Here is a 10,830-nt window from a genome sequence, read left to right on the forward strand (position 1 = left end):
ATACACCTGGTCTCCTGAAGGATGGGCTCTACAGGTTTTTTTTGCGAATCATGTGTGCAGTTACATGCAGTGCAAACAGCTTTAGTAGCAATATATTTTTTATTTCTGAGTGTGTGAAACTTAAGCTCTAGATCTAACACTGTATCTATGCTATCTACAAATATGTAAATGGGTTGGGCTCCCAAACGAAATGAAGACGGGATTGTTACACGGATGTTGTGTACTTTTTACATACCCCCTCTCAGTGATTTGTATCAGTGTGCATATTATAATGATATTATATGTTCTCATTTGTATGTCACAAAAGCCTTTTTATAAAATGTATTATATTAATTAAGCTATGTTGTGCATCTGAGTCTTGTATATGAGGCGTGCTTCAATTTCATTCCAGGACAGCTCACGTGTGTGACCAAGGGATGATCCTAGATTAAAAAATGAACACCAAAGGTGCAGGCAGCATCCCTTGCACCTTTATCCATAGGGATTTGCCACGTTGCAAGTTTGCGCTCTTAGTGGCAGGTTTATGTTGCTTTGTTGCCATCTAGTGGTCATTTTCCAAGCAGGAAGAACTGTCTTCACTCCCATTGATTGTAGCTGCACTCGGTTGCTCCAAATTTGCATAAAGTTAAACTTTTCTCAACTTTGTTGTGTCACTGAACACGCCCACATCTAATCACCAACTCATTGAAAATGAATGGTCTCAGGTCGCTGCAAGTCACTGTATGTGTGAATGTACCTGAACTTCCTGAGACCACATCTAATTATAATGTGTATCTAATTCTAAAAGCATCAAAGGCAACAGAAGCACATCATATCATAGACAACCTAATGAATCATGATATCATTCAGGCAGCATCAGCCTACTATAATAAATGAAAAAACGACGTGAATTTTAATTTAATGTGAGCCTAGGCAAAAGTGATGTATTGTTTTCTATCCTTCGTAACCACCAGGAGTCACCTAACATCATAACTCCCTCAATAATATCAAACAGCAAAGTAGGAGAATAAAAACATTTCACATTCTCATGGAAAAGGTTTAACGTGCCTCAGGTGTATTTTTGCTGCCAATGCTAATGTGTGTGTGCAATAAATATAGAAGTGTGTATAAATAAATAAACCCAGGAGCTGTAGCCTGTATTTTTCATTAAATTATCATATGCACCCTGTCACAATTTAAAACTGAAATATGCAATGAGATGCTAGTAACTTGTATTTAATTTTTTCTTAGATGTGTGCAATGATCAAGTAGCTTATATGGACAACACAATGAAGAATTAAAATTTACAAAAAAAAGATATTTGACTGTATAAAAATTCTTGCAATAGTAAGGATTTTAATAAAATGCAGTTATTAGCTAAGGAGCTGGAACTTGATAGTGAAGACATGCATCATTTAAACATTTTGGCAGATTTCTTTCATTTCTTTGTGTAGAATTAACCGAATATGTATTTAATTTGTTTAGACTATACTCCATTACCTTTTTGATATATATTTAAAACTTGAAAAATAGACAGAAAAAGTGGGAAAAATTAATTAGCAAAAAACAAATGCACCAGGTTACTGTTTCTGTGCTTGTTCTCCCCATGTCTGTGTGGGTTCCTTCAGGGTTTTCCAGTTTCCTCCAACCTCCCAAAAACATGCAGGTATAGTAGATTAGCTACTCTTAATTGCCCCTATGTGTTAATGAGTGCATGTGCCCTGCAATGGATGTGTCCCATTCAGTGTATTTCCACTTCATCAGGATCGTCCCAGTGTTAATGTGTCTTTATTAATCACATATACATTACAGCGCAGCGAGGTCAGAGCACAGGATCAGCCATGATACAGCGTCCCTGGAGCAGAGAGGATTAAGGGCTTTGTTCAAGGGCCAACAGTGGCAGCTTGGCAGTGCTGGGGCTTGAACCCCCAACCTTCCAATCAGTAACCCAGAGCCTTAACCGCCAAGACACCACTGCTGCCAGGATAATATTAGCTTGCAGTATTCTGTACAATTCAACACTCCAAACGCTTTATCTTGTCTATTAAAACAATAAAATAATTAATTACACTTTATAATCACGTATTAAATATGGCTATATCGTTATATGCCCAAAATTTTGTGGACACCTGACCATCACACCCATATATCCTTGTTGAACATCTCGTTCCAGATTTATTCCCCCTTTGCTGTTATAATAAGCTCCACTCTTCTGGGAAGGCTTTCCACTAGATTTTGGAGTGTGGCTGTGGGGATTTGTGATCATTCAGCCACAAGAGCATTAGTGAGGTCAGGTGCCGATGAGAAAGCCTGGGCTGCAGTCGGTGTTCCAGTTCATTCCAAAGGTGTTCAGTGAGCTTGGCAAACCATGTCTTCATGGAGCTTGCTTTGTGTACAGGGGCATTGTCATGCTGGAACAGGTTTGTGTTTGACCCCTTAGATCCAGTGAAGGGAAATTGTAATGCTACAGTATACAAAGACATCCTTTTCAATTGTGTGTTTCCAACTTTGTGGCAACAGTTTTGGGGGATGGTCAGGTGTCCACAAATTTTGGCCATATATAGCAGTGTATAATCACATAACAAAGTAATCTTAAAATGTAATTTACTTCAAAGCTGTTGCTCTGTATCCCAGCAAACACAGAATGTTTCTGTAACATTAGCATTTGGTTCCCGTTTGGTTATTTTTGAGAACCATTTTATAATGTTCTGGGAATGTTCTGTTTTGGTTAACAAAGTCAGCACTGTTCCCAAAATGTTCTGGAAACTATAAAACACAACATTCTGTTATTTAAAAATGGAAATGTTGCTTTTACATTATGTTTTGGTGCAGGCAACAAACTAACAACACTGTTTGAAATATTTCGCTAATCAAAAGGGAAAGTTTTCTGAACTTTAGTGCGCAACTAAACGTAAGCATTATGCATATTTTTTGTGAACAAAACTTTCCTGGGAAACCAAACGAGAACCAAAAAAGCTCACACTGCCATAGACATACCGCCTCTCCACCGAAAACACACTTAACCACCATAGACACATTTAACCACCTCCCCACCGTAGACACACTTAACCACCTCCCCATCGTAGACACACTTAACTACCTCCCCCTCGTAGACACACTCAACCACCGTAGACACACTTAACCACCTCCCCACCATAGACACACTCAACCACCATAGACACACTTAACCACCGTAGACACACTTAACCATCTCTCCACCATAGACACACTTAACCACCGTAGACACACTTAACCGCCTCCCCACCATAGACACACTTAACCACCGTAGACACACCTAACCGCCTCCCCACCATAGACACACTTAACCACCATAGACATACTTAACCGCCTCCCCACCATAGACACACTTAACCACCATAGACACACTTAACCACCTCCCCACCGTAGACATACTTAACCGCCTCCCCACCGTAGACATATTTAACCGCCTCCCCACCGTAGACATATTTAACCGCCTCCCCACCACAGACATTCAGACTGTCTGTGTCTCTACTTAAATACATTTTCCAGCCTTTGATCCTGTTTTTCTCGTTTGCCTTCATAAATTTAAAGCTCAGTAAATGTATTGCAAATGAAGTCATGTGACTGATTACATCTAATACCTAATTCTAGGGCTGAGAGTCTAAAAAGAATTGATTCCTCGAGCTTTGGTCTCGGTTCCACACAATGATGCTGTAGTTTGCCTGATATAGGCCAAGTTATCACTTTATGTGGTTAGCTGTATTGTACACACACTAGCAGTATGTGTTGAAATGCCTATAAACGTGTTTATTTTGCCTAATTTCTTTCCCCATTTCTTGGTTTTTGGAATCGAGAAAATTATTGTGTGGAATCGACTCATGTAATCGACTCCATCGATTCCCATCAGAATTGGACATTTCCTGAATCGAAAAGTCATACCTAATACATAACTAATGTGTCAGTTTCTGTCTGTTACTGCCCTCTGGTGTAGAAAAGTAGCCACTAGATGGCAGACAAAAACACGAAAAAATGTTCAAGTGCCACGTAGACATGTAGGCTTACTGAAGCCTAAAATAGAAATAAGCAAGATTCTTGCATAGCTGGCTCGTTGGTCTAGGGGTATGATTCTCGCTTTGGGTGCGAGAGGTCCCGGGTTCAAATCCCGGACGAGCCCAAACGTTTTCAATGCATGCAGTTTGTCATTTATTTACTGCTTGTTCTCAGTGTCTGTCTGCGTTTGTGTACACACCCTCAAATGGTATATTTATCAAACTCTCCTTTGTCATTCATTTACTTAAATATGATACCATTCTTAATTTATCTTTAGTGTCCTTAGTGTCTCTGTTACCATAATTCAATAACTATTTATATTTCTATTAATTTAGGTCACTTTGATAATTATCTCATGTCTGAGATGGTGGTGGTAAGTCCAGAAATGTACGCTTCCATGTGATGTTAATAGCATCTTATAACTTCAGTAGATCTTTCAGAGTGTATTTTCCACTTTTAAATGCATGTATATGTTTAATCTCTTGGTTTCAACATTTCTTTTATTTCCAAAAATTTAAGACAATGGAGTTCAAATTGATTGTCTTCTATTAGAGTCTATATGTGTCTTGCCATATAATGGAGAGACGTTTTGTCTAGGCTGTATATCTCCTTGCATTTAGTGCTTCTGGATTAGGCCCTGGATTTATCATGACCCTGAATTGGAGTAGCTGCTTCACCTAAATGAATATGTTTAAAATAATAATCATTTGAAAAAATAGTCATTAATACCGCCCTGTGTGCATGGAGTTTGCCTGTTCTCCCCGTGCTATGGGGGTTTCCTCTGGGTACTCTGGTTTTCTCCCTCAGTCCAAAGGTGGGCCACAGGTGGCTGCTTACCTTTGCCTAGTACACATACTCATGTTTCTGAATAAATAATTGTGTCACACCTCATATAAACTGAAATGGCTGGGTTAAACAAATGATTGTACTTTTTTTTTCCTTTTCTATATTGCCTACTGCTGTTGGTATAAAAGCTTTTTGGCTTGTTTGGTTGTAGCTTTACACTGGGAACTTAATTGAGAGTCTAACTGAGAGAATTAATTGAGCAAGACAAATCTATGACCCATTATCTGTCCAATTCACCTGCTACCTAGCAGTGTATTATTAGTAATGTCCCAATTATATGGTCAATCCAAGCCAACAAATTTGTATTTCATTGAGGAAGTCATCACTGATTTACAAGAATTACTTAGAAATGACATGGATGGGAAGCAAATCAGAGGCTGTATTCACAAACACTATTATCTCATCACTGATGACATTTAAGTGGAACTAAAAGTTCCTACATAGGACTTTCTATTTCAAACCTGTTCACGGAAATGCTGGGTGTAACATTTTCTAAGGAATTTTTTAATTAACAGGAAGGCTGGAGTTGACTCTGTTGATACGGATGATGGCATGTTTCATAAATGACAATGTCATGGCCTATACATGTGTATCACTGTCAGGATTTGTATTTAAATCTCAATTTATTGTACAACTAGGTTTCATTTAAGTGTTTACCAGGCAGACCTCTACATCAGCCAGTCACTGTCATCCAACAATGACTGAACTGTTAATAGCAGTCTGGAAACAGGGAATTTATTGTTTGATATAAACCATGACTCACGAATGATATTTGCAGTTCATCTCCGCTGCATAACAGCAATTTTCACATGGCCATATATCAGCGAGTTGTACAAGCTAAACTTGGATCTCTAGTGGTACTGAATTAATTAAGTCAGGTGACTGCGTTTGAGACCTTACAACTCCACAATCACTGAAATACTCCCACAATTGACACTATAACTTGTTAAAGGTGGTTTAGTGCACACACCCTGGAGGTGTACTCTGAGAGAGAGTAAGCCTTATTTCCCCATGTGACATCACCTGGTGCACAATAACATGGGTGATTTTGAAAGTGCTGAAATGTGAAAATGCCAGAACAGCAATATGTGCAATTCGCACTGGGTACCTTTATATAATTTCTGCCATCGAATCGTCATCCACTTTTTTTTGAGGGGGGGAATTGTGCACAGCATAACTGAACGAGTTTATCTGCAAAGTTTTTTCCTGTTCGGCATGATGATGTTTAATGTCCCCGATAACCTCTGTAGTGCCATTTAGCAACATGTTAGTGTCATGATTTCCCCTCGTGCAAGCGCTGGAGCTCGCAACGCGCTCTTATAGTGACATTGACTTTGTTTACTTTCTACATGTGCATTTATTATGATTTCTGTCCTGTCTCCGCCCCTGTATTGTCATTGGTTGTTCCCTCAGCTGTTTTGTGTTCACCCTTAATTATGTTTGTCATTTAAACCCCTCGTGTCTCATTGTTCAACACGAAGTATTGCGTGAGTTTTCCGTGTACCAAGCATTTGTTCGTAGTTTCATGTCTCATAGTTTTGATCTTATTCTCGACCTCGTTGTTTGATTCTTGTTTATGCACGTTTGCCGATCGCCTGACCTTTTGCTTGTTTTTGACCATGCTTTTGTCTCACGTTTTGGATTTGTCTGCCTTTCAATAAAGCTCTTATCTGCACTTGCATAAATCTTAAACCCTCATTAAGTGATGGTTAGCAACCGCCTTTTTCAATACATGTAAAAGCTTTAAAAAAAACGAGTGGGGTTTTACTGGCGTATTTTATGTCGTAGAATAAAACATGAAAATATTTTGAGCTTGTTATTCAGACCATATTTTTCAGGCCTTTAACCAAAATCCCATTCAAAAAACCTATTGACTTTGGGATGGAACCGGAAGGGCTAAATGCTAACTTGTTTTCGGGTTTTGGCATTACAAAATGACGTCATCCCTGCGCCACTCTGTGGTGACTGGCTGTAAGTTTAGAAAGCGCTTGATTTGATCTGCAGCACAGTTTTCTATGATCGGAGGACGAACTTTAAACATCAATATCGCAGTCGAACATGTTCATGTAATCATGGGCAGTCAAAATCGTAATCAAGATCAATATTCGAATAATTGTGCAGCCCTACAATATGGCCAAAAGTATGTGGACTGTTGTCCATCACACCCATATGGAGTTCTTCCCCAAATTGTTGCCACAAAGTTAGAAGCACACAGTTGTATAGGATGTCTTTGTATGCTGTAGTATTACAATTTCCCTTCACTGGAACTAAGAGGCTCAAACCTGTTCCAGCATGACAATGCTCATGTACATAAAGCGAGCTCCATGAAGACATGGTTTAGCGGAGTGGAAGAACTCAACTTGAGTGGCCTGCAGAGAGCCCTGACCTCAACCCCAATGCCATGGGAATGCCAAAAACCAAAATCCAGTGGAAAGCCTTCTCAGAAGAGCGGACATTATTATAACAGCTAAATCCATAATGGGAAGATTTTTTTTTATAGTAGTAGCAGGCTCTGTTTTATTCAGGCATTTTAAAAAATAACTTACATTAAAATCTATTTTTAAAAAAGAAATCTACAGCAGGTGTGGCTCCCATCAGCAATGTCATGGTGTGTAAGACAAACACAGAAGAGGTAATATCATTAACTATCCTGTCCACTGCTCAAACCCCACTCATGTTCATAAAGTGAGCAAAGTGATTCCTGCCCCAGTAGAGTGCTGTAAAATGAGTCCTAAAACCCAGAAAACACCCCTGGTTCCATTGTCCCAAAGTCAATGGGTTTTTGTGGTTAACATAAGCTTAAGCTTTTCATGTTTTATTCTACAACATAAAATACATCATTAATACTCCACTCATGGAGTGTCTTGAAAAAGGTGGTTGCAAACAGTGGCTAAATGGGACTACAGAGGTTGTCGGGGACATTAAACATCATCATGCCGAACAGGTAAACTCATCTGCTACAGCCTCGTTGTGTTTATACTCGTGCTCTTGCAAACTATTCCAACTCAAATTTTCCAACTTGAAGATTTCTCAGTTTATAGTATTTTTAAAAACTGTTGGTCACTCAAAAGATGTCAATGGAACGTAAAATGTATGTGGTTGTGAACTGTGAAGAACCTTATGAAAATTATTCAATTGATTTAGCTGGATATAAATGGGTTCTGCCCCTGTGGATGAGCCGCCACTGGGGTGGACAGAAACAGAAACACAGCTGTCCTTAGATCTTTTATACTTAGTTTTAAAGTTTATCTCAAAAATTTATAACTCGAAAAGTGAATAAGCATGAAAGGGGTTGTCAAATGATTAAATGAAAACACAATTAAACAAATAATTTCCACCTTAGAAATGGTTAAACAATGTTACAAGCTGCAAGGCCAAGTAAGTATCTATGCTATGCACTTTTAGAAAAAGCAGAAAAAGATATTTTAATATGGTATGGGTTTAAAATTGTGGACCTAACCTATTAAATATGATTAAACTCAACAGCAATAATTGGAGAATTTTGTGAATGTGAATCTAACACCTTATGACATAAGATTTCAGTTAGATATGTGAGAAAGATAGTGGCAACACAGTGGAATTACTGATGCTGTGTATGTAATGCTGTAACATGTAAATGAATGTGTAATAAACACCAAAATCAAGCTATGCAATAATATACAAAACATGTCCATGTACAGTTTATTTTGAGCGCTTGAATAGAGCATTCAGAAAGAATCATTCTGAAAATAATTATTACTTCTCACACGAAACATATTGTGTTCACTATGGTTGCTGTTCTGGAAACCAGCAAGGAACGACACAGTTGAAAAAGTGCCTTGAGCTAAATATACCCAAATAGCAAAATAATTGGTATAAACAAATTCTTTGCTATGCCTTGACACCAACAACAAAAGTTTGCAGTTGGGGATCTATTGGACTTTTGATGAGAATTGTGTGACCAAAATGGAAAAACAAAATTGCTATTTTGGAAACAATAGGCTGGAAACAACGTGCAGGAATTTATTCTGCATATGTGATTCTGTGGCTGCTTGTAACATTCAGAATGTAACACAATTCAGTGGAAAGTATGGATGAAACTGGTGTGATGCAAAAGAGGAAGCAGATGTACAGTACATGTCAGCACAGATGGTAGAACTATGACTCTAACAACAAAATGTTACATTAGATGGATTAACTTTAGTGCACCAACATATGCTACAAAGCAGCACATTGGTAACCCTGACTTGATTTCTTTTAACAATGCACTGTTGCATGTAGGGATATCTTCTTGTGCTAAGTGATGGAACTTTACTGGCATTTTCTGCACTTGTGATTTACTTTCTGCTGCTATTGATGTTCCCACATGGACATTCTAAAGCATTACACTTCCATAAGACCTTGCTTCAGTGCGTAACCTCACCTGCTACTGTAGACCTGTAGCTAAAAGCTACTGCTGTAACCATAATGACTTTACAGTGCTTTTTCCAGGACTCTTATGGTGTACTCACACTAGGCCTGATTGCCTTGTACCTTGCCCAAGCATAATTGTCCCCCCTCCCCACTCCCTCGCTGGCCTGCACTCACATTGCACTTAACATTCCAGGACATTACAATGCGATTTTATGTTTTGAAGAAAAAAGGAAGAAAAGCGATCTTGCACAGCACAATCATAGATCACTAGATGCATACCATGCTTGAGTCCAACTGAACCGTGCCCTAGCCCACCTCTTCAAGCTTTATATCATACAGTTTGACTTTATATCATACAGTTGTAGAAGAGTAATGATTACAGGAATGTTATTCCCATGATGACCATCCTTTCAACACACTTAGTACTATTTGATTGGAATAAACTCCTGTAGAAGTATATTGATCCATAACCCTTCTATATGGTGTCAACCAGAAGAGGATAGGTTCTCTTTTTAGTCTGGTTTTTCTCAAGGTTTCTTGCATCAATTCAGGGATTTTTTCCTTGCCACTGTTGCCGCTGACTCGCTCATTAGAGTTCTACAGGGTGTGTGGGGCATGGTGGCTTAGTGGTTAGCATGTTTGCCTCGCACCTCCGGTTTTGGGGATTTGAATCCCGCCTCCATGCTTCAGGAGTTCCTACCTCCATGCTCTGGGGTTTTCCTCTGGGTACCCTGGTTTCCTCCCCCAGTCCAAAGACATGCATTGTAGGCTAATTGGCATTTTAAAAAATTGTCCATAGTGTGTGAATGTGTGGCGACTGTGCATTGTGATGGGTTGACACTCTGTCCTCTGACTTGTGACCTGAATTACCTGGACTAGTCTCCAGGCTCCCCCACAACCCTATGAAGGATAAGTGGTATGGAAAATGGATGGATCTACAGGGTGTCTGAAAAGTTAGGAACCAATGAGAGTAAAACTACATATACTTACTTTTGTATTTATTACTTACATCATATGCTGTACATGTTCACTGTTATGCTCTACACATCTCAGCTGTCGTATCATGTGTTTGTGGATTTGCTCAACATATCCTTATTGGTTTATTGATTATCCCTGTATATCCATATTGCTGTAAAGCTGCTTTGTGGGACAATATGTATTATTAAAAGTGCTATACAAAAAAAATTAATTGCTCATGCCTATATGCTTGATACTCTACTGGGGGTACATAGCAACTTATGACAGTGATTTTACTCAGTGTACCACCAAGATTCCTGATATTTGGGGAGAGTGCTTGAAAAAGTAAACAAACTGTTCTCATCAGCCAACCCTCTAGTTAATATAGTTAACAAGACCAAAATGATCCATTGTCAGGTACTGGAGTTGGAAGCAGATACAATTGCAGATGACTATTTAATAAGTGCAATACACAAAAACTAAGAACATGAACAAGAGCTAAGCAAGCATTGAAACCCACACAAGCACAGAGTGAACATGACAAATGCTATGTAAAGAGTAATACAAGTGCCAGAACTTAAATGCTCATTAGTATTTAATGTGACTCAGATGCATGTGATCTCA

At 38.8% G+C, this 10,830-nt stretch overlaps 1 non-coding gene across 1 annotated transcript; it reads left to right on the top strand.

Annotated features, from left to right (window-relative positions):
• The first annotated feature begins 4,063 nt into the window (after positions 1-4,063).
• On the top strand, positions 4,064-4,135 carry trnap-ugg (transfer RNA proline (anticodon UGG)). Its single transcript has one exon. It is a non-coding gene; the product is annotated as a tRNA-Pro (tRNA).
• The last annotated feature ends 6,695 nt before the right edge of the window (positions 4,136-10,830 follow it).

The sequence above is a fragment of the Ictalurus furcatus genome, chromosome 12 (assembly GCF_023375685.1).
Source record: "Ictalurus furcatus strain D&B chromosome 12, Billie_1.0, whole genome shotgun sequence".
Lineage (NCBI taxonomy): Eukaryota > Metazoa > Chordata > Actinopteri > Siluriformes > Ictaluridae > Ictalurus > Ictalurus furcatus.